The following is a 23,782-nucleotide window of genomic DNA, read 5'->3' on the forward strand; positions in this document are numbered from 1 at the left end:
TACACTACAAATGCAAGCCCATTCTAAGATACATGAAGGAGTTGATAATTATTTGTTGAAAGAAAAAAGTCAGTGCATAAGTGATAGTATAGCAGGGGAGAAGTCACTAACCAAGAATATGAAAATATGGACACTCAGTAGCCAGTTACTAGCCATTTACAGTAGACCAGAGTGGCAGTTAAAAATATTGACTCTGGAATCTGGGTTTGAACCAAAATTCAGCTTTCTTATTCCTGTGCCTCAGTTTCCTCATCTGATAAATGAGGTGGTAATTACATGACCCACCTCAAGGGTTGCCTTAAGGATGGAAGGATTTGATCCACATGAAAAGCTCCACAAAATGAAAGGTTAAGTCTGGAATACAAAGTTAGAGCTATTGGTGTTTGGATGGTACTTATTAGCCAAGAGACCTGATAATATTATAAGGAATGGTCCAGAGAGAGGAGGAAGGACATTCAAGGGCTCTATGGTACCCCAATTTTAAGAGGCTGGGAAAATGAAGAGATAATGGCAAAAAAAGTTGTTTCTCTTCCTGAAAGAAGCAACAGAGGGGCAGGAGGGAAACCAGTAGAGGGTGGTATCCTGGGCCCATTAATTAAGAGTTTCTATGAAGGAGAGATTGATTAATCATATTAAATGCTGCTCATGGGGTAAAATAAAATGAGGAATAAGAATTGGCCATAGTCGAAGCCAAACTCAGCATGTAAATGCAATGCCTTCCCTCCAGCGTGGGACATGACACCCGGGGATGAGCCTCCCTGGCAACGAGGGACCACTATCAAATACCAACTAATGATGCAACTGGAAAAGGACCTTATATGGAAGGTTCAATGCGGATCAGCAGAATATCCATGTCTACATAAAATAACATGACTTTAAAATGCTGTTTGAACTAAAGTAAGGGGGAAATGGAAAGGAGAAATGAGTTTATATGGCTACGAGTTTCTAAAAAAGAGTCTGGAGGCTGGCAGAAGGATTGCCCTCATGCACAACTGAGCAGAGTCAGAGAGACAGATAAAGCAGATACAACCCCCAGATATTGGTTCCTATGAAGGCTAAAGAGACCCATGAGAGTTATGGTCATGGCCGATGGGGTTTACTACCACGGCAGATGGCCCCTCTCTGGAAATGGTGTTTATGTTTGATGAATCTGGACTCAGATGGGATCTCCCTTCATGAGACTCTCATACTAATCTGCTGGAGGTGCAGTTAACGTTGGGGTTTAAGATATAGTTAGGGGATTTGAATCTCTGGACTGATAATGTGATAGCCAGGTCCTGAGCCTCAACAGACTCCAGCACCTACAATCTGATTTATTGGACTTACCACACTCAGCTAAGATGGAGTTGAAGAAGGACAATCACCACACCATGGAGCCTAGAGTGATTACAACTGAAAATGGGAGGATGGCAACCAGCATCCATGTGGAATCTGAGCCTCCTCTTGACATAGAGGTGCAATGGACACAACCAATCCAATGTCCACATAGAAGAGGTGGCATTGGATTGGGAAAAGTGGACATGGTGGACGATGGGTATGGGGAAGGGCAGGAAGAGATGAGAGGTGGGGGCGTATTTGGGACGTGGAGCTGCCCTGGATGGCGCCTCAGGGGTGATCACCGGACATCGTGGATCCTCACAGGGCCCACTGGATGGAATGGAGGAGAGTATGGGCCATGATGTGGACCATTGTCTATGAGGTGCAGAGGTGCCCAAAGATGTACTTACCAAATCCAATGGATGTGTCATGATGATGGGAACGAGTGTTGTTGGGGGGGGAGAAGGGGGTGGGGGGGTGGAGTTGAATGGGACCTCACATATATATTTTTAATGTAATATTATTACAAACTCAATAAAAATAAAATAAAAAATAAAAAATAAAAAAAAAAAAAAGAATTGGCCATAGGATTTCACAATATAAAGGTCTTTGTTGATTTTAACAAGAGTATGTTCAATGATGGGTTGGGGGCAACAATTTGACTGTGGAGGGTTCAAGATAAAATAGAAAGAGGAAACATATGCAGGGAGGATAGATTTGTCTTTGGGGAGCTGAGCTGTATGACCAGTTGCTAGAGAGTGGTGGGATCAGTCAGAAGAGGTTTATAAGATGAGAGACATAATAGCATATTGTGATGGGTTTAAGGCCCCCAAAATCTGAATTCTCCAAGCAACGTTCATTCAGGGGTCACTTTTCTGCACAGGTGATATCTGTTCCAATTTCATTCTTGCTCTTGTATTCTCTGCAGATTCTCCAGGGCACTGACTGCAGACAACTTAACTAGAGATTCTATGAGCTCCAAAACAGGTGAAGGGATCAAAGAGGCCATGCTGGCTTTGAATGCGCTGAGATCTTTGTTGTAAAAGAAGGGAAGAGGAAAAATGACTAAGAGGAGTTTGACTTCACAGAGAAAATAGACAGGTTGAGTATTCCATGGAAGCTTCAACTGGATGAATACAGTGTACTTTCTACTAATGATACCTCTTTTTATCTATTTATATAGTCTAACTGTATCAAAATGACTGGTTTAGTTTTCTGCCTTTTGATAGAACTTTATTTAAAATATGATTCTTTAATGCTTTAATGCTTATTATGCATAAAAGAACTTTACGTGCAAGTAGGACTTGAATGAAAGTCTTCATCTCACAATGCTTAGAACATAGATGCTTTTCCTATGTATCAGTTATGGATTGAATTATGTACCTCAGAGTGATGTGCTTATCTAGTTGCTGGACCTGTGAATGGACCTCATTTGTAAATAGGGTCTTCGAAGTCATGATTAGTTGAGATGAGGTCAAACTAGATTAGGGTGGGATCTAATCCAATATATGATGGTGTCCTTATAAGAAAGGGGGCATGACAGACAGAGGGAGAAGGCCATGTGACAACTGAGGCAGAGATGAAAGTGCTGCATCTGCAAGCTAAGGAGTGCAGAGGATTGCCTGCAAACTGCCAGAAGCTGGAAAATTATCACAAAACTTGTGGCTTAAAACTATGCACATTTCTTTGCTTAGTCTCCCTGGGTGAGGAGTTCTTGCACTGCCCAGCCTGGTGCTCTGCTTATGGTTCCATAAGGCTATGATGGAGGTATCTGCTGACGTTGTCATCTATCTGAGTCTCTAACCCTCTCCTGGGCTCCCTGGCTGTTGGCGGAATTCAAGTTTTCAGCTACTAGAGGCCACCTGCCCTTTCCTGGAATGAGCCTTAGCAACAAATGGCTTGCTTCCTCAAGGCCAACAGAACAGCATGTCCTTAGCTTCTTGTCTCTCACCTCTAGACTCACCAGATGAGGACAGGTCCCCCAGGATAAATATCTTCCCAGTGAGTAACATTCACTCCATTAAGGACCTTAACTACATTTGCAGAATCCCTTCACTTGTAACTTATAAGCCAATCACAGGTGTGTCCCACCATCATGTTCTTAGGTCCTGGCACCTGGTGCAGGGTGAGTGCTGGGGCCATCTTGGAATTCTCATCTCCACATTTCTCCAAGATTGCACAGCCAGGTTCAGTCTCAGGCACTGAGCTCCATCCCTGCAGAGACTCATAGAAGCACCCATGGAAGACTTTGCGATTCCACATGGAATCCTCATGTTTGATGTGATCCAAACTAAAGCAGTGTATAAGGCCAAATAATGGATGTAATATTTTTGGCCTCAGTCTCTCATCTGTTAAATTAGAAGTTTGGATTAAATGATTTCTAGAGTTCTTTATTTTATGAAATTCCAAAATTCACTCCTTACGCAGAGTTACATGCAGAGACTATTTAAGTTCTGTTCTCCTTGCAGTTCAGAGGTCAGAGTTCCTTCTTTGAGTTCTTGGAGCTGTGTTCGGGGAATGGGTTTGCCAAAATTTGGATTATTGGATAAATAAGACATTACCTCATTTGATTTTATTGGATGAGGTACATAATTAACACTTTAGGGGAAACGGACTTTGGCCCAGTGGTTAGGGCGTCCGTCTACCATATGGGAGGTCCGCGGTTCAAACCCCGGGCCTCCTTGACCCGTGTGGAGCTGGCCATGCGCAGTGCTGATGCGCGCAAGGAGTGCCGTGCCACGCAAGGGTGCCCCCGCGTAGGGGAGCCCCACGCGCAAGGAGTGCGCCCGTGAGGAGAGCCGCCCAGCGTGAAAAGAAAGAGCAGCCTGCCCAGGAATGGCGCCGCCCACACTTCCCGTGCCGCTGATGACAACAGAAGCGGACAAAGAAACAAGACGCAGCAAACAGACACCAAGAACAGACAACCAGGGGAGGGGGGGAAATTAAATAAAATAAATAAATCTTTAAAAAAATAATAATAATTAACACTTTAGTAGGAATATAGACAAGCTAAATTAGCTTAGGAACATCATTGAACAGTCATATCGTCTCCGTGGATTGAACTTTAGGTTCTGATTTTTCCTGTTTTCTATTGGGAGGTAGGAATGTGTATGGGAGAACTGGAATTTTCAGGGAAAATTTCATTCCAAGGCAGTAACTATACCATGCCTTTATTATTACAGTTAAAAATATATGTCTTGAATATGTTGCTATTTTCATTTTTACGACTCTTCTGCATTAAATTTTCTTATGATGTCTAAAAATCATTTTTAACTAATCAGAAAAATATTCCCATTTCAGTTTTAAGTAATTCAGGAGGGTATGCTTTATACAAATTGTCATTTATTTAAATACTTTTGAAAAAAAGGTTTCTCTGCATAAACATTCAATTTATTATGATGTCTTGAGACACACCTTAGCTTTATTATAAATCTTAAAAGACATTGGGAAAACAAATGGAATATCCAAATCATGAAAGAAAATCAATCATTAAAATTTCATTAGTTCAAATGCTTTATTAAAAGACTTTTTGCATCATTTTCTAAGAAAGAAAAACTCATCTGTACACATGATTTTTAAAAATGCGTTGAAAACATAAAATGTCACGTTTTGTGGAAAAGGTAAAGACAGCAGCCAATCATTTTATAAGAACGTTTTCTCATCTCTCTTTCAATGTGAAAGTGCAAATTTCAGAATCGTTCGTGAAAAACCCCTGGAACACTAAGGCTCCGCCACTGGTTGGGTTTTCCATTCCACATGTGGCAAAAGAAACCCTACTGCTGAGGTTTAACTAAATATAAGGATCTGTTGAAGGTATATTAGGCAGAGGAGCATGGCACTGCTTCTTTGCTGTTGGAGTATTTCTCTCTGGATCCCCTGAACTTGGAATTTCTCTTTAAAATGTCCCATTAATTCCTATTAGGGAACTACTAGTAAAGAAAATTGCATGTTAGCTTTTATCAATCTGTATGAATAAATGTTAACCATTCTCAGTTAAAAGCCCTCCTTTTAGCTCCGCTCATGTGAAAACAGCCAGAGCGGCGTGCACGTCAGCAAATCATTCAGAAGATTAATGCCCCCGAGCCTGCACAAAGACTAGGAGATGTGTATTAGCATTATAGATTTTAATTTGAAATAATGTCAGTCTTTTCGGGACCGCATTGTAGTGCATGAGCTGCCATCTGCTTATAATAATGCGCCTGACAATCCACGTAAATGTGATTTGCTGCCTCTTTTGCCAACATAATGGCCTGGATATTGATCCTAATGGTGGAGAGTTGCAGGCATTTCATTCAAGGGAAGGAGGACAGCCCTGAGAGCTGAGGTTGCTGAGGATTTGGGTGGAATGACAGGGCAAAAACAGAAGTGCATTTCCCCACCTGAGTGTGATTTTACACACTTCAATAACAGTCATCATTTCCATTCTTTCTTGATGATTCAGTACAACTCCAAGGACAGTCAGCCAAATTAACGACATGCCAGACCTGGCATAAAGATGCCAGGTTCTCCAGACCTTTGTCTTGTGCAGCGTGGCATTGGAGATGAGAATTGTCAAACTCGTAACGTGGGGGAGCTCTGTGGTGCAGCCACACCTTCGTGATTGCTGTGCAACATGGCAGTCACTAGCCAGATGTGGTTATGTCCATTTAAATTAGGTAAACCTATACGTATTATGGGGATGGAAAATCAGGCAGCCACTGTGGGAAGCAGTATGGAGGTTCCTTAAAAAGTTAAACATGGAATTCTCATATGACCCAGCACTTACAGTCCTGGGTATACCCAAAGAAATTGAAAGCAGGGACTCAGGTATTTGGACAGCAGTGTTCATAGCAATATTATTCACAACAGCCCCAAACTGGAAACAAACAAGGTCTGTCAACAGACGAATGGATTAAGAAACGTGTTACATATGCACAATGAAATATTATTGGGCCATAAGAAGGAATGGAGTTCTGAAACATGCTGCAACATGCAAGAATCCTAAAAAATTAGGCTGTGTGAAAAAAGCATGGCACATAAGGACAAATGCATTATGATTTCTTTTCTATGAGTATATAGAAATAGAAATTTCATAAGGACAGAAAGTAGGTTAGAGGTTATTAGGGGACAGAGAAAGAGAGGAAGAGACAGTTGTAGTTTGGTGGGAACAGAGTATTTATAACTTTGACACATGAATACTTGAAATTAATTTTAAAAATTAAATGGATTAGGAATGGTGTATCAGTCAGCCAAAGGGGTGCTGATACAAAATACCAGAAATCTGTTGGCTTTTATAAAGGGCTTTTATTTGGGGTAGAAGCTTACGGTTACTGAGCCATAGAGCATAAGTTACTTCCCTCACCAAAGTCTGTCTCTACATGTTGGAGTACCAAGGCTGCTGACATCTTCAAGGGGTCAGCCTTCTTCTTCTTAAGGCTCTGTGGACCCAGCCTCTTCTAATCTCAGCTATAGCCTGGGATAAGTCTCGTCTCTCTCCTAGGGCTCATTTTTCTCCAGTCTCAACTGCTCTCTTCTCTCCACAAGGTCAGCTGTAGACTATGAAGCTCTCTCTCTTCCTGGAACCTCTGCCGTGTCTCAGGAGCCAGCTTTATTCCACTGTGTTCTTCTCTTTTGTGTTTACTTCCTGGAGCCTTGTGGTGTCAGTGAGCATGCTGTGTCCTCCACCCAGGACAGGTGAGGGATGTGACATAAATTATGACACTCATGCAATAGAGATGTAGCTCATGAAATTGAGTTTTACTAGCTTTGACTGAAATTTTTTCTATATTTTCTGTTGTGCATTTTATATTTTCAAAATGATTAACCACTAGCCCCCCAGAAATAGTTGAAGTCAGTCGTCTGGCTCCTCCCAACTGTAAGTTTGGAAAGTGTCTGAAGGATGAACTCTAAGTTTGGGTATGTGGCTCATTTTAGAAATTGCAAATTCACCAGCAGAAAATGTCAACAAAAACCCTGCAGGAAGTATGAACCAGAGGTGGGCACGGGGCTCAAGTTCCCGGCCCCTACTCCCCTTCAGTTCTAAACCCATGATGCCCAGGATATATCATCATCCTGGTACTTGCCTAAGTACATCCATGTAAGGCATCTGTATTAGTCAGCCAAAGGGGTGCTGATGCAAAATACCAGAAATCTGCTGACCTTTATAAAGGGTATTTATTTGGGGTAGGAGCTTACAGATATCAGGCCATAGAGCATAAGTTACTTCCCTCACCAAATCTATTTTTACCTGTTGGAGCAAGATAGTTGTGGACGTCTGCAAGGGTTCAGGCTTCCTGGGTTCCTCTCTTCCCGGGTCTTGCTTCTCTTTCCTTTGTGGGCTGACTTCCTGGGGCTCTAGCTTAAGACTTCAGCATCAAACTCCAACATTAAAATGCCAACATCAAAAGCCTTGAAGCATGGAAAAGCCTCTAACTCTGTTCTTGGCCATGCCTTTTATCTGTGAGTCCTCACCCAATAAGGGGTGACCCACTGATGTGGCCCAATCAAAGACATAATCATAATTTAATCACACCCAGGTACAGACTAGTTTACAAACATAATCCAATATCTATTTTTGGAATTCATAACTATATCAAATTGCTATAGCATCCTTTCATAAACTTTTGGTGATTTGCTCAAAAGGAAAACATGCAAAACTTAGAGCATCAAAGACCTGCACCTGATGGAGTTACAAGCAAAAGTATTGAACAAACCTGATGTTGCAGAGCCTCACATCACATGCCACACATATATCATGGTCAAAAAATAACTCTTGCATATGGCTCCTGGGTGGATATTGATGTTAAAAATAGAGAATAGCCCAACTATATTTTCTTATGTCATGGAAACACATTTAAATTTGTGTTCAATAATAGTCTAGGAAAAGAATAATAAAAACATGTCAGAAATTTGTTACTAGACAATAAGCCAGTTTGGGAGCTTCTCTTTTTTTAAGAAAAATCATAATCCACTATGCTTTCCAACTTCTATTTTTCTTTTAAAAGTATATATTTCCTCTTCTACTAATATCTACCAATTTATTTTCTCCAAAATACATCATTTTCCTTTCTGCAGGGGGCAAATAGTATTATCTACCTCATAAGATGGCAGTGAGAATTTTAAGAGTAGAATAAGTAAATGCACATCAATTAAATGAAGTGGGTAATGCGTTATAGTTATCATTTATTAATATGATGATGATGATGATTAGACTGACAACTGCTGATTCATCCTACTGGACCTTTGGATTTATTTGACCTCATCACATTTTAAAAATTATCGAGGAGTGTATTAGATAACTAAAGGGGTGCTGAGGCAAAATACAAGAAATCTGTCAGCTTATATTAAAGGGTGTTTATTTGGAGTAGAAGCTTTTACTTACCAAGCCATAAAACAACATCTGTTTCCTTCACCAAAATCTGTTTCCCCCTGGTGGAGCAAGATGGCTGCCAACGTCTGCAAAGGTTCAGGCTTCCTCTTCCCCTTACTGCTCCATGGTCCCAGCTTCTTCCATTATCAGATGTAGGCTAGAAGAAGTTCCATATCTCTCTCATGGGGCTTGTTTCTCTGCTCAGCTGCTCTGCTTTCTCCAAAAAGCCTGCTGTAAAATCTCAGGTGAATGGATCATCTCTCTTCCCAGGGCCTCTGCTGTGTCCAATGCAGCCTCTGTTCTTTCTTCACATATCTGCTTCTCTGTGTATTTACTTCCCAGGGCTTTAGCATTAAAAACTTCAAAGTACTCCTTTATCACATTTTCTTTGTGAGTCCCCACCCACCAAGGGGGTGGGCCTTGACATTCCACTGGTGTGGCCTAATCAAAGCTTTAATCAAAATTTAATCAAGTTAGAGCGAAACCTCTGAATCCAATGCAATCTAATATACACAGAGGAACAGTCTAATTTATAAACATGATCCAATATCTATTTTTGGAATTCATAAATAATACCAAATTTTGCTGCAAGGAATATGAGAAACATAAAAGGAATGAACATTTATTCCTGGTTAGTCCCTTTATTCTCGTATTTTATAACAGCTATTTTGATTTATAATTAAATACCATAAAATTCAACCATTTCAAATATACAGTCAATAACTCTCTGTGTCTTCACCATCACTACCATTTAATTAAAAAAATCTTTCCTATCATCCTAAAAAGAAATCTTATGTCCGTTTGTAGTCACTCCCCATTATGTTCTCCAATTTGATTCAACCACTTTCTGTCTCTATAGAGTTTCCTTTTCTGAATATTCCCTGTAGAGTCAAATAATATGTGGATTTTTTGAGACTGGCTTCTTTCACTGAGCATAATATTTTTAAGATTCATCCATGTTTCAGCATGTAGCTATACTTTGTTGTTTTCATTGTTGTTTTGCCCAATTGTATCCCATTGTGGACCACATTTTGTTCATCTGTTCATCAGTTGAGGGACAATTGTGTTTTTCCTCTTTTGAGCTATTTTGAATGTTGTTCTGAGCACCCATTTACTCAAAGGTAGTTTTGAAGCTGCTGTGATGCCAAGTATGTGTTGTACTGGAACCACTGGGGAAGAGAGAGATGCAGTTTCTTCTCTCGTAAAGCTCATGTGCTGGTGTAACCCACAGATATAGATATTGTGAGTCCACAGAAAGAAGACTTAAAGCCAGAGAGTTAACTAATAGACTTGTTACTTACGGGTTCATGTTGCTACTGTTAGCAGAATGGCCATTTGTTTACTTTTAGGCCAGCAGAGTATATGTAGAAGATGGCTCCCACATATTCCTATGGTTTTGGAAGTAGACCTTGGTGCTGATTCTAAAAAATATCTCAGACACTTGTTCAGGGTGGAGTGAAGGGAGATGACATCTCTAATTAGTAAAAAAAAAAAAAAAAAAAAGACCTCAGATTTAAAGATTTACATAATTAACCAAGAGATTCCCTGGACCAAAAGGAGAAAACTTTTAGAATCTTCAAACTCCTTTAAAATTGTATTTGCCTAATGCAAATTAACAGGGATTTTGCAATATTTTTGCATCGATGGAGAAGATTATACCATAGCAATGCTGAGGGTCAAAAATAGTGAGGTATAAGGGGTATGGAATTTTTCCTATAGGACTAATGACAATATTCTAAAGTTGACTGAGGTGATGACATCATAACTCAGTGGTGAAACTGAAAGGCACTGAGTGAACACTTTGGATGGACTGTACAAGGCAGGGGACAATATAAAACAAGGAACCCTGAGGATAATAGAAAAATATGAGAATGTCCTTTAGGAACTATAAAAATTATAAAATACTAATGTATGGTCTTAATAATAAGGTAATTTGTTAGAAAATACACCAAATGTAAGCTTTGGACTATAGATAGTAATAATATATATATGCATTTTTTAGTATTGTTCTTTTTATTTTAGTTTTATTTTTTTATTTTATTTTATCTTTTTTTTAAAGATACATAGATCACATAAAATGTTACATTAAAAAATATAAGAGGTTCCTATTCTCCACTCCCCACACTCCCCACTCCTCCCACATCAACAACTTCTTTCGTTAGTTTGGTACATTCATTACATTTGATGAATAAATTTTGGACCACTGCTACACAGCATGGATTATAGTTTATATATCCATTCCGTTCAATGGGTTATGACAGGATATATAATGTCCTCCATCTGTCCCTGCAATATCATTCAGAACAACTCCAAAATGCCCCATATTACTCCTCTTTTTCCCTCTCCCTGCCTTCAGCAACTCCTGTGGCCACTGTCTCCATATCAATGAGATAGTTTCTTCCATTGCTAGAGTCACAATAATTCTATAGCAGAATACCAGTAAGTCCATTCTAATCCATATTTTATTTTCCTCCATTCTGAGGATCTTAGGATGGCAATGCCCACTCCACCTCTAATTTGGGAGGGGGCTTAGATCCCACATGACTGATGGATGGGATTCTCCTGCTTGCAGTTGTAGACTCTTGGTCCCTTGGTGTGGTGGTTGACCATCCTCACTTTCTGTTAGCTGACCTGGGTGACTCCAACGAACTGGAGAGTAAGTATAGCAACTCCGGTGAGGCTCAGGGCCCAGCTGGCAGATGGACAGTCCAGAGATTTGCAGGCTTTTTGGGAACTAGGGTTGGGAGGATGGGTCAGATGGTCCATGGAATTGGGGGGAGTGTTGGGGGGGAGCAGTTGAATACGGGAGATTGTCAGGTATGTGGTTGAAATTATCATGTTGAGAGAACTCTTTAGAAAATATAATAAGGGAGGGTTACTCGTTTAAGTAGTTTGAATGGGAACATCTGCCACAGGGTGTACCTGGGGCAGGCTTCTAGGGAGTGTGTGAGCACTCATCTTGTCACAGTGTGTTATATCAGTGGATGGAGACCCATACAATGAGCAGGAAGGTGTTATGCCTCCATCCTGGGGGGCCTGATGTTCTCAGACAGAGGGGAGGGTGTCTTCCAAGAGCATGGGTGGTTCCCAATGGGGGAGGACAGACTAGTGTTTCAAGCCCTCAGCATTGTTGCAAGTATCTATGAATCTTGCCCTTCAAGCAGTGAAGCTTGGGTGCCATTGTGGGCCCTGAGGGGAGGGGGAAAAAAGGAATAAAATAGATGGAAGAAGGGGTAACTGGGGGTCAATGGAAATGTTCTGCATGATCCTGCAATGATGGTTACAGGTCATGCTAAATATCACCACAAATTTATAAAAGTGTACAGTCTGAAATGTAAACCATAATTTAAACTGTAATGTAACCAAAATTTCATAAAATTATACATTCTAGGAAATTAGCTGTGAGTCAATCGATTGGGTTCCTGTCTACCATATGGGAGGCCCTAGGTTCATATCCCAGGGCCTCCTTGTGAAGGCAAGCTGGCCCGCGCCAGAGCTGACGGCCTGTGCCCATGGAGAGCTGGTGCAGCAAGATGACACAACAAAGGGAGACAAGCAGACACAAAAGAATATGCAACGATTGGGCACAGAGAGAGTAGACGCAAGGGGGGGAGGGTGATAAATAAATAAATAATAAATCTTTAAAAACAAAAACAAAAAAATGTATACATCTAAAATATAAAACATAATGAAACGATGGTTAGTAGCTATTTTTCAATATTTGTACATCAGTTGTAGCACATGTAACATCCACATGTAAAAAGATCATTGCTGGGAAATGGGGAAAAAGGGGAGGATGTTGGGTATACAGTAGTTCCCCATATTCTACATGTGACTTTACTGTGACCTAAAATTTTTTTGAAGATGTAATAAAAAAAAAAGATGTAAGATACTGAGGAAGAAATGGAAGAGATTGCCTTGCCACTGTACTTACAGGACAATACCTATTACAGTGATGAAAGGCAAAATGTCAAAAAAAATTATATTTTTCATTTTTTTAATACCCTGATTTATTTTTTACTTTTTTCTAGTTTTTCTAAATTATTATTTATTTTATTTCTAATTTTAAACATATCATTACTATTTCATTTTCCTATTAATTGAATTTAGGAATATATTTGGCTTCATTTTTTAAGAAGTTTTGGATCACAGAGGGGTTCAACTATGCCAGGGGAGAAGTGCTGATGTGGGTGTCATTGAAGGGGTATGCATGGGTGGGAGGTAGTTTTCTAGAGCATGCATATAGGGTATATAGATATGTTCAGCTGTTCATTGGATATTGACATAGTGGGTAGTTTCACATGCCAATTGAAGGAGAGTTGAGTTCCTAGCCTGGGGAGCTCTGTTGCATTCTGCAATGGAACAGCAACAATCCCCCAAGTGCTATGGCAAAGACCAGGAAAGAAGGATGGTCCAATGATGGGCCCTTGATACTGATGACAATGCATATGAGACTGTATGCTTGAAATTTCAACTAGGCCTAGAGCTGCAGGGTGCCTAAGAGTTACCTCCTGAGAACCTGCACGTTGCTCAAATGTGGACACCCTCTAAGCCAAACTCAGCATATAAATGCATTACCCCAGGACATGACTCCTTAGGATGAGCCTCCCTGGCATCGAGGGATTACTACCAAGCACCAGCTGGAGATACACCTAGAAAAAGACTTTGAATACAAGGGGGAAATAGTAAAGACAAATGAATTTGTATGGCTAAGAGACTTCAAAATGAGTCGATCAGAGGGGTCATGCTTATGTATGTCTCAGGAGAGTTTCAGAGACAGCCAAGGTAAATACAACCCCAGGTGGTTGTGCTCCTGAGGGCTATGAAAACACCTAAGCCCTACAATCATGGCAGATGGCTCTGGGGTTCAGTGCCTTACCAGTGGGCCCTACTTTGGAATTTCTGCTCCTGAGTGTGATGGAGTTGGACTCAGATGTGACTTCTCTACGCATGCCTTTTTTTTCACCTTTAATGAACTTATGGTTGGCACTGCAGTTGGTATAAACCCAGGAAACTTGAATCTCTGGACTGTCCAGTAATAGTATTTTCCTGATGTTCTTTCATCATTTGTAACAAATGTATCACAACAATGCAAGGTGTTGTAGGTGGGGTGATGTATAGAATTCTAAATGTTATGCATTATTGTTTAGTAAATTCAAAAACTTCTCTAATAATAAAAAATAAAAACAAAAATGATATTTTCCTATTTATTTATTTTTCCCATTTTAATCCTCTATAGATACCTTCTTTCCATATAATGCCCCCTGGCATATCATGGAGAGGGCCATAGACTATGGGATAAGTTGACTGCACCAACATTTATTTTCCTCCTGTCCTTCTGGTGTTTCTCCAGGAAAATCTTGACACTCCTTTGGTAGGGCCAATTCAGGTTAAAAGCATCTGAGTGGGCTGAATGATCTGGGGTTAGATGCAAGCAGATTAAATAAGTTGAGCATGGTTTAACTAAATAGTGAGCACTGCCTCCTTTAAGGAAGATAACACAGTTCACCTGAACCAAAGTATGGAACTGGACATAATTCATTAATTCACACGTTCGTTCAGTCCCCATTCTTAAGTCCTTATCAAATTCAGAATTCTATGACACCCTGAGGGAGGATTCAAGGTATGAAAAAAATGTGTGTCCAGCCCAAGAAGCATCAGAGAGTCAAAACAACAACAAACATAACACTGCATCCATCAAAGAGTCTTATCTATCATAAGACAAACCATTATTTTATGAAGCACTAAGAGTGGTGGCACAGCTGTCAATTAAACAGTAGCATAATTTCTTCTTCTTTTAAGTATATGATGAATCTCAATTTCAGAGATGTTAAAATGTGGGAAGAAATTGTTTAAACATGGTCAGAGCTGACTTGATTGTTTGATTTCAGTGCACCATGTATCAAGCTGAGTGTTTACCTGTCATGCTTGCTTTAATGGTTGCGACAGCCTAGGAAGCATGCACATGTTTTATCCATATTTTACTGATGAAGAAACTGGGGCACAAAAGTATTAACCAAATCCCTCTATATACAGCTAGTAGCTGGCAAAGCTGAGAAGAAAAGCTATTCTGTCTGACAGTGACCTCTTTCAGCCATGATGCAATACTTGCTCAAAGATACTGCCATAACCTCACCCCAGTCCAGAGCAGAAAGTGACCAAGGCCAAAAGGTGAACCAATCTCTCCAGGACCAAGGGAAGGCACATAACATTCAACAAATGGGAGCTACTATTGTTACTATCATCTTTGTTACTGGAATTTCAAAAGGAAGTGATTACATTTGACTAAGAGGAAAAGGAAACCTATGTGCAGAAAGCACAATGAGTTCTGGGACCTGAGCGATCAATGAAATCTGAAAGTTAGGATTTGCCAGTTGGGTAGAAATAGGCAAATTGTAGGAACTGCATCAGTAAAAATTTAGCAACAGCTGATTTGGGCAGGTGGAAAGACTGGGAGAGACCCAGTCTTGCTGGAGATAAGTTACGTGAGGTGGGGTAATGGAGGAGCAGCCGCCGTGGTGCCACTGGGCTTTGATGCCAGCTGGAGGAGTGAGACCTCCCTTTGTTAGGAAATGCCTGGAGCCAATGCTAGTTCCGAGCTGGATAAGACATAACATAGAAGGGCTTTCAGCAAATGGATCTCCCAGATGTGTGTGAAATGGACCAGAATTGGGAGCAGTTTGACTGGGGAGGTTGGTAAGAAGGGATTTCCATGAGTTAGGATGGCTGCCCCAAAGGCTGCATGGCAATAAATGCAGGAGCCATACTGGGGCAAGTCCATGGATGGGGCCTTGGGGCAGAAGGAAGAAGGAAAGCCAAAGATGCCCGCAAACTTTTGAACATTTGTGTATGATACGAGGAATTCTCAAAGGATAGATACTGTGGTGAGGGAAGTCGGAACCTGCTATGGTTTTAAAAGGGTCCATAGGTTGAGGTGCCTCGCAAGCATTTGGAAATTCAGGGCTGGGCCCAGAAGACAAACAGGATCTGGCATGAGGTGCATAGGGGCACTCGCGATGTCATTGGGTGAGCAAAGCATCAAGGAGACCTGACAACTTCACCGTTGACTGAGCTAGCACTCTATGCCGGGCTCTGCTGGGAAGAAAGCGGTGAGGAAAGCAAGGAAGACCCCTGTTCTTACTGGGCCAAGGATCAGGAGGGACGGAAGTGGGGAAGGTAGATGAAATGCCAGGAGTTCTAAAACCGCGGGCAAGGCACTCACCGACATCTGCAGGAGGTGGGTGGGTGGAGGGAGTGAAGGGCAAGGACCTCTATGAGTAGAGACCCACTGGGTGATACCGTGGCCTGAGCCATAGGTCTTGGGACAGAGCAAGCTGGCTCTTACCAGAGTGTGACCCATTGCCCAGGGCTACGTGTAGCATATGGGTGACATGGGATTGATGCTTGGATCTGCGATGTGGTGCTGGCAGATCAAAAGAGGGTGCCCGTTTGTGGGGAAAACACTGGTCTCAGAGAAAGCCTCTTGCTGACTAGCTGAAAGCTTTTGGTCTGGTCTCTTCCCCTCGGAGACTCTGTCTCTTCGAATGGAAAAGGAGACAGCTGCTGGAGAGAATCTTAAAGCTTTCTTTAGTGTCCTATGATTCTGCCTGAGAAGGATCTTTAACAGCAAGTATCAATAAGCACAATGAAATTTCTGAACTCAGAGTCCTTTGTCTTGATTGTTTTAGACTCACTTTATAAAGGGAAAATTCATTCCTTTTCATTTTGTTTGCCTAAAGAGACCCTTCTACTTCCAAAAAAAAAAAAAAAGGAGTCTACTCAATAAATGTTAAAGTAAAATGCCTTTCATTTTAAGACTTTGTAATAAATATGAATAAAGTTTTACTATCAAATAGTCCCAGCCGCCTTCTTTTACAAGAGCATTCACATTACCTAAATTTTACTGCCAAGAAATGGGGGGGGGGGGGGGGAGGGGGGCAGAGGAAATTGTAGAAATTTAGGAAAAATACTCTTTTAATAATGTCAAAACTTGCTTATAACTGAGATATCAGAATTCTTAAACAAATTGTATAATCAGAGGGCCACATATAATTTCAATGGGCCTAATTATTGTGGATGCCTTATTTCAAGTGTACAGAATATTCTTTGGAATAATTTTCACCCCCTTGAAAGATTTTTTGAGACATTAGCTCACCACCGCATCCAACCACCTGCCAAGCACTTTATTAGTCTCTCTAACCACCCAAATAATCCTAAGGTCCCTTGTGAATAAAATTCCAGTCATGGCACAACAAAAAAATAGAATTTAGTTGTTTCAAGAGAATATTCAATGTAGAGCTAGTGGAAAAGCAGAATGAGTGAGCCGTGAGAAGAAAGGAGTAAGGATGGAAAGCAACTTCAGGCTAGGCCTTGTGGTGGACTTCCACCGTGGGGCTAGGTAGTGAGCAAAGTCCAATTGGCTTGGAACAGCTGTAGGCTCACGAGGGAGGAGACTAGGAGAGTCAATTGTTCAGAGCTGCACAGCTGGTCATTGGAAGGACCCGGGTTCCAATTCCATCTGCCCTACCTGTCTTCTCTACAGAGAATATTTCGTTTGTCCTTTGTTGGTGCCCAAGCCTGCAGAGGCAAGCATGCTGATGCTTCTGGAGGTTTCTGCAGCACAGATCTAAGCACTTTGTACAGTGAGCCATGAACACCTCAAGTCTAACCCCCCTTTTTGCTGAAAGGCGTTGGCGGTGGGTGTACCCTGGTCTCTGCCATTATTCTGGACTAGAGACCCTGAAATTAAGCCCTCCTCTGTGGCAACGAACCGTGTACTGCTGACTGACTCAAATAAAAGAACTTAATTAATTCAGTCTTCTTGTACTTGGGTGTGTTTTTTTTTTTTTTTGCAAAAAATGGTAAAGAATAACCCTCCCCTTAATGTCAGAATCCCGGTTTTGATGCTTCGTCCGAGTCCTCACAGCCTGTGCGTCCCACAGTGCAACCCAACTGTGGTCTCATATTAGCCAACAAGAGTGCAGTTTCTTTTCTCATTTGGACCTGTAGACCCTGGATTAAAATGCCAGTCTAATAACTAAATGCCAGTCTAAATAACACTCAAGAATTCCTTGTCCATGAATTGACTAAGCATTTCTAAGCAGCCATCCCCTTCAAGGTCTTTAACTTTCACTCCTGTGGATGAGCAGACATTCTCCAATTCCCTCAGAATCTAACAGGTGATTGGACTCTATTGGAACTGTTTGCATTTAGATTAGATTTCAGTCTAAACTCCTTTACTGTAAAATGTCGGTGTACCACAAGACTTTACTAGAACCAAGATACCTCTACCCAGAAGTATTGAATCATTTCTCTGGGGTATTAAGGTAGAATTTTACTTAGAGGAAAGCTGTATAATTGCCATGTTTTATTTTGTTCCTCAATACATCAAGCAGAAATGAAGCTCTACAAGAAGTAAGTCTTAAAAAGAACAGAATAACAGTTCATTGTTTATTTATAGCTATCCTGCCTCTGTGCTAAGTACTTTTATGCGTGTTATTAAACCACACAGTACCAAGCAAAGTGCCTGGCATAGAAAAAGCAAATCAATGAAAAGCAATTAACAAACACTTGCCAACGAATGAATGGGTATGTGAATGAAAAACTTGGGGTCTCAGAAGCAGTTCCTATCTCTTCCCTGTAGTAGAGATAAGTGAGGGACTCAGAGAATTGAGTCAACTGCCCACAGGCTGTTTACCTAGTGAGTGTTCCAACAGGAATTGAGCCTAGATCTTCCAGCTTTAATCCCCGCACTCCATCTCTTTCAAGGGCAATATTTATATTAACAGTACAACATGTCATTATTGATTTCCGTAACTGTATTAAATACTAATCACAAAGTGCTTTGAAGAAATTAATGTGATCTCAAAACCCAGTGAAATAAAAATTCAGATAATACCATATATTTAATCTTCCTGATTTAAGTCATTTCTGACCCAAGGCATGTCTAAAGCATACACTCCAGCTATAGTTCCGAGTGGATTTCCTCTTTCTTTTATTCCTTCTTAGGAACTAAAGACACCACAGAGGGGGACTTCTCAGATGTCTGATGCATCATTTATTCAGCAAACATATCCTAGAAGGCTTCCGTGAGCACGACACGGCACGTAGTTCTGGATGGTCAGGGTCGACAGGTGAGGGATGGTGTGGGATGTCAGCAGCTGGGAACTCAAATGCTCTGCTCCATCCAAAGCTCCCTCCAATTGAGACTTTGGATTCCCAACAGCAATGGTGATCCTCTGAGCCTTTCAGGACCCCAGAACTCCTCCCTAATCTTTTCTTCCTTGGAGGGAATCAGAAAGCTAAAGGGTGGGGGAGGTCCTTAAGTTCTCATATAATTCGAATCTTCACCATGGTTGTTGTAGCTCATCTACTGTCTACAAAGGGAAATGGGCTCCTCTTCAGCCTTGAAATAGTTTGTTTCCAGAGTTGCCCTGAGAGAGTGATTTGAGTTGTGCTTAATAATCTGTATGTATTCTTAGTTGTTGGTATGCTTATTGAGACATTATAGAACAAAGAATGCTCAATAACAAATGGAAGAGGAGGAGAAAGAGGGAGAAGAGAAAGACACGATAAAGAGGAGGAAGGAAAAGAGAAGGAAAAAGGAAAAAGAGTAAGAGGAGGAGGAAGAGGAGATGGAGAAAGAGAAGGCACAGGAAGAAGAGGAGAAGGAGGAGGAGGAGAAAAAGAAGTTGTCTTTTTGCTTTTTCTTAAAAAGGTAAATTGGACCCATAGCCAGAAGCCTGCCCATTTGTCAGACATTGACCTTGTGCCCTCCAGCCCTCAGAGGTCCTGAAGGTCCTAGGTGCAGCTAAAATCACTCCTCCAGGGCTCTTAAATTCAGAGGCAGCTCCTTCTTTGTACCCCACAAGGACCTTGAGTTGGTCTAACGTATCTCTTCATTGCATGGCACAATGCAACAAGGATTGCGTTCTCCCCTCCCTCACCCTTCCAGAAAGCACAGTGTTAACAACTAGATAAAACTGAGAACAAGTGGTCAGATTCATCACCAGAGTAAATCTATTGCTTTTGTTTAGAAAACCAAGGATTTTAGAAAATGTCTCTTCCTGTAACAGCAATGTTCATACAACACTGACAAATGTTCTAGGGAAAGTGTACATGTCTTTAGTTATTTTAGGGGTGGTAATTACTATTTTCTTTTAGCTAAAGCACTTTTTTCTTATCAGCCTTAAAATATTGTGTGCCTATGTGAAAACAAGTTAAAAACAACACCCATTACAGACACATGTTACTGACATCCTTTTTCATGGAACTGTTATTGGAATCGTTTTACTTCGTCGTAACTTTAGCTAAAAGATATCTTTCATAAAGGCAAGCAATTAGGCAGGGAATTATGAGCTTTTTGGCCATTGTTCCCAATATTTGCTCTAATATTTATCTTGCATTTGGATTAGTTAAGCTGACGATGTAGTCTTTTATTTTAAGGAACTTGGTATTTGCTCAAGGTCTTACAATAAGCTCCTTATTTGGCACTTAGTTCATCCACCCATCTGAAAACTCACAGCAAACACTGACTAGCTGGGGGTAACATATAAAAATTTTTCTGAGCATTGCTATGTTTCCATCTCCTTTGAAAAGTGGTGTAAACCTCTGTTCGATAGATAAGGATTATACACTCTTTTCTTTGTCTTTTTTAAATCATTATTTGTTGTTACCTTTTGGAAGACAAATGTTGATTGCTGAAGTATGAGCTAAATCTCCCTTGTTTAAAGTATTATAAGAAAAGGCCATGACATACATAAAATTGATATCACATTTAACTTTTTTTTCTTATCAGAGGTGAAAATGATCTGAATGGGGAATTGAGTTCCTAATCTGCTAACAATGGATAAATACTGCAAGAATTTAACATAGTCATACATTCCAGTTATCCTCCAAAGTCAACCTCACAGGCCATTGATGGCTCTCAAGATTTTCAGGAAGTTGTTCAGCTGTTAATTATGTTTTAGAGTTATTTCATGGTGAAAATAATATGGACAGTACACAATGCGTCATTTGTGCTGTCGTTTCTTTTTCTTCCATGGAGGAATGGAGCCACTCCTGCTGGCAGTGGAAGTGGGTTTCTTGTACAGCAAGTTGTAAGCTCAGAAGCTCTTAAGTGGTGGACAGTGCCTGCCCTGAGAGCTCAACAACAAGAGCTACACAATTGTGGGTGTGTTCCCTGGGGGCCAGGGGGAGCTCATTGTCTCGGGTTTGGGGCTCTGTACAGACCTGGGACCCCCCCCCTCGCTTCAGACTTCCCCTGCACAGCCCTAAGTTCATTCTGAAGAGGACTTTCAGAGTTTCACTTCAAAGAACGTATGGTAAACTTTTGGACAAGCAAAACCCTTTATGGCTCTGACCACAATACACTATTGACATGAGACTTATGCCTCTTCTTATTTCTATTTTAAACACTATCTTCCTGCCTATGTGTATGTATGGGGTGTGTGTATATATATATATCTGTAATTACATCTGCGTTTATATCTATGTCTATATTAATATCTGCATCTGCCTCTATGGCTATAGTTGTATCTGTATCCACACCTCTATCACCTATTCTTAAATATATCTACATCCACTTCTTTATTGATATTGATATGTATATTAGCTATACCTATGTCTAAGTCTTTCTATACATGTCTATATTCATGGCTTTATCTATATCTATATCTACTTCTATATCTATATCAATATCTGTGTTAGCTCTATCTATGTCTCTGTCTATATATCCATGTCTGTGTCCACTCTCATACCCATATCCATATCCATAAACATCTCCAAGTCCATATCTATTGCCCATGTCTATGTCTGTATGACATATATTTATGTCTATGTCTCTATCCCTGCTTATACTTACATCAGCTATATCTATGTCTATGTCTATCTCCATGTCCATGTGTCCATCTCCATAGCCATATCTATTGTCTATGGCCAGGTCTATTTCTATCTTAGGTATATTTATGTCTATTTCTATAGCTATACCTGTGTTCATATCTAAATATATATCACCCAGATCAATGTCTATGTATGTGTCCCCTACAGCTACATCTAAATCCACACCTACATCTGACTCTCCATCTACTTCTACTAATAATTGTAGGCTTACCTTTGTTTGCTGCCCAAATGCCTATTTATTCATTGGAACTAGTAGAAAATATGATCAAAAATAAGGTTTCCCATGTTTCTGAATCGGCAGGAAGGACCAACTGCCTGGCTGCCAGAAAATTAGAATCTTAATCAGCCACAAGGTGACACCTCCATCACTCTGCATCTGGGATGCAGACAAACAACAGTGTATCTCTCAGTTATCCTCCTGTTGTCAGTACAGGGACAGTTTGGATAATTAATAATCTTAAATGTAAGAGTCTTATTTCACAGCATCTTTTTGCTTTGATTTTGTTTGTCTGTTTTTTCCCCTCTCACAGTGTGTTCCTGAGACGAGTGGAAGAAGGAGTAAAATAGAAGAGTGATAAACTATGGGTTAGGATCAGACTTAGATGACATAAGTGATTTTCAGCTGATTGTGCTGAGGATGGTAGATTGAGTAGTCTCAGCTCATGAAATCACAAGGTCCTAACAGGATGGAGAACGCCCGGACCTAAAGCATGGGGCAGGTGGCACTGACAGGACCCTTGTGTCTGCACCTGAGGACTGGCTCCCTGAGCTGGCAGACCCCAGGAGCCCCGAGCCACCCCGGCTGTTGGGAGATGGAAAGTGCCTATATCACATCAGCAACAAGACACCAACCTGCAGTGGGAGAGAGGGAAAAGGGAAAGAAGTGGTCCCGGCTGCTATTTCTACATTATTTGTTTGAACTTTGCCTTCTCATATCCAACTTGTTTATGAAAGAACAGATCCACAACAGTGAACAGACAGGAGCCCTCTCAGAAAATATGATTCTTCACCCTTGTCCAGGAAATGTTCCTTGTATTTTTCTGGTACTGATTCTTGAGGGAAAATATAAGGCATTGGGAGGCTGAGCCAGTGCAGCCAAGCTCCTGTCTCTTCAGGGCTCATCCTTCTCAAAACTAAAAGTTACCTCAAGCATTTGCTTCGCCTGGCTTTCATCAAAGGAGGGAGTTAAATCTGTCAGCAAGCACAGACTGGAAGCAGTCTTTGAGGCAAAGAACAAGCAGATCATGGGGATGCATTGTCTATGGTCCTATTGAAAATTATCCTTGTCCAATAACAGTTAGATGCAGCCAACAGTGTTTTCCACCCTACTCTTTGGAAGGAAAGGGACGAAGGGGCTGGGGGAAGGGAAGGCGAGGGCAAGAAAGGTTCGTTGCTGCTTCATTTCTTCGAAACAATGGCACACACTGACATTGCCTATTCAGTGTGGAAGATGGGCTGTCAAGTAAAGCAAGACAAATGTGATGTCCTGACTGATTATTCCTTAGATACTAAGTCAATGAGCTTATTATCACTGCAATTACATTACTAATGTCAACAGATGCTACGTGTAGACAACGAGGTAACAATTAAGTGGGCTCCTGGCACTTACAGTTCCTTCCCCAGAATGTCCCTTGCGAATGCTCCCACTTCAGAAAGCCCACATGCTGCACGGACATATTTGAGGTCCAAGAATAAAGAAAGTTGTTGTCCTGGCAATGGTGTCATGGGCTGATGGCTTTCTCTTTTAGGGCAAAGATGTTATCTTTTGAGCGATCAATTTCTCCATTCCAAGGTCAGAGGTTACTGACATCAGTAAATTAATCTGATTTAAAAATAAGATGGTGAATAAAGTATGCTGATTGTTCCTCCGAAAAAAAAGTCACATTATAATGAGAGTTTACATTTCTAAATAAAATGGGTATTTCTTAGTTTTTTATCAAGCCTCCATACAAGCATAACAAGTTTTGCAACAAAATAGTGAGTTTTCCCATTAGTGTATGTTTGCAGAGAGAAGAAAATATTATCAGGAAAGAGCTTTACCTAGTTTTGTCCTTGGAAACCCATTTGAGGATAGGTTGTCCTGGGCCCTCCTGCCAGCGTAGCTCTATCCTGCGGTGGTCTGAGACCCCCAGGAGCTCACGCTCACCCTCCCCTCCCAGAGAACCCCACTTAGATAAACTTGTAGGAGCCCATACCTCCTCCTTTCCCCAAGACAAC

The sequence above is a fragment of the Dasypus novemcinctus genome, chromosome 2, assembly GCF_030445035.2.
Source record: "Dasypus novemcinctus isolate mDasNov1 chromosome 2, mDasNov1.1.hap2, whole genome shotgun sequence".
Classification (NCBI taxonomy): Eukaryota; Metazoa; Chordata; class Mammalia; order Cingulata; family Dasypodidae; genus Dasypus; species Dasypus novemcinctus.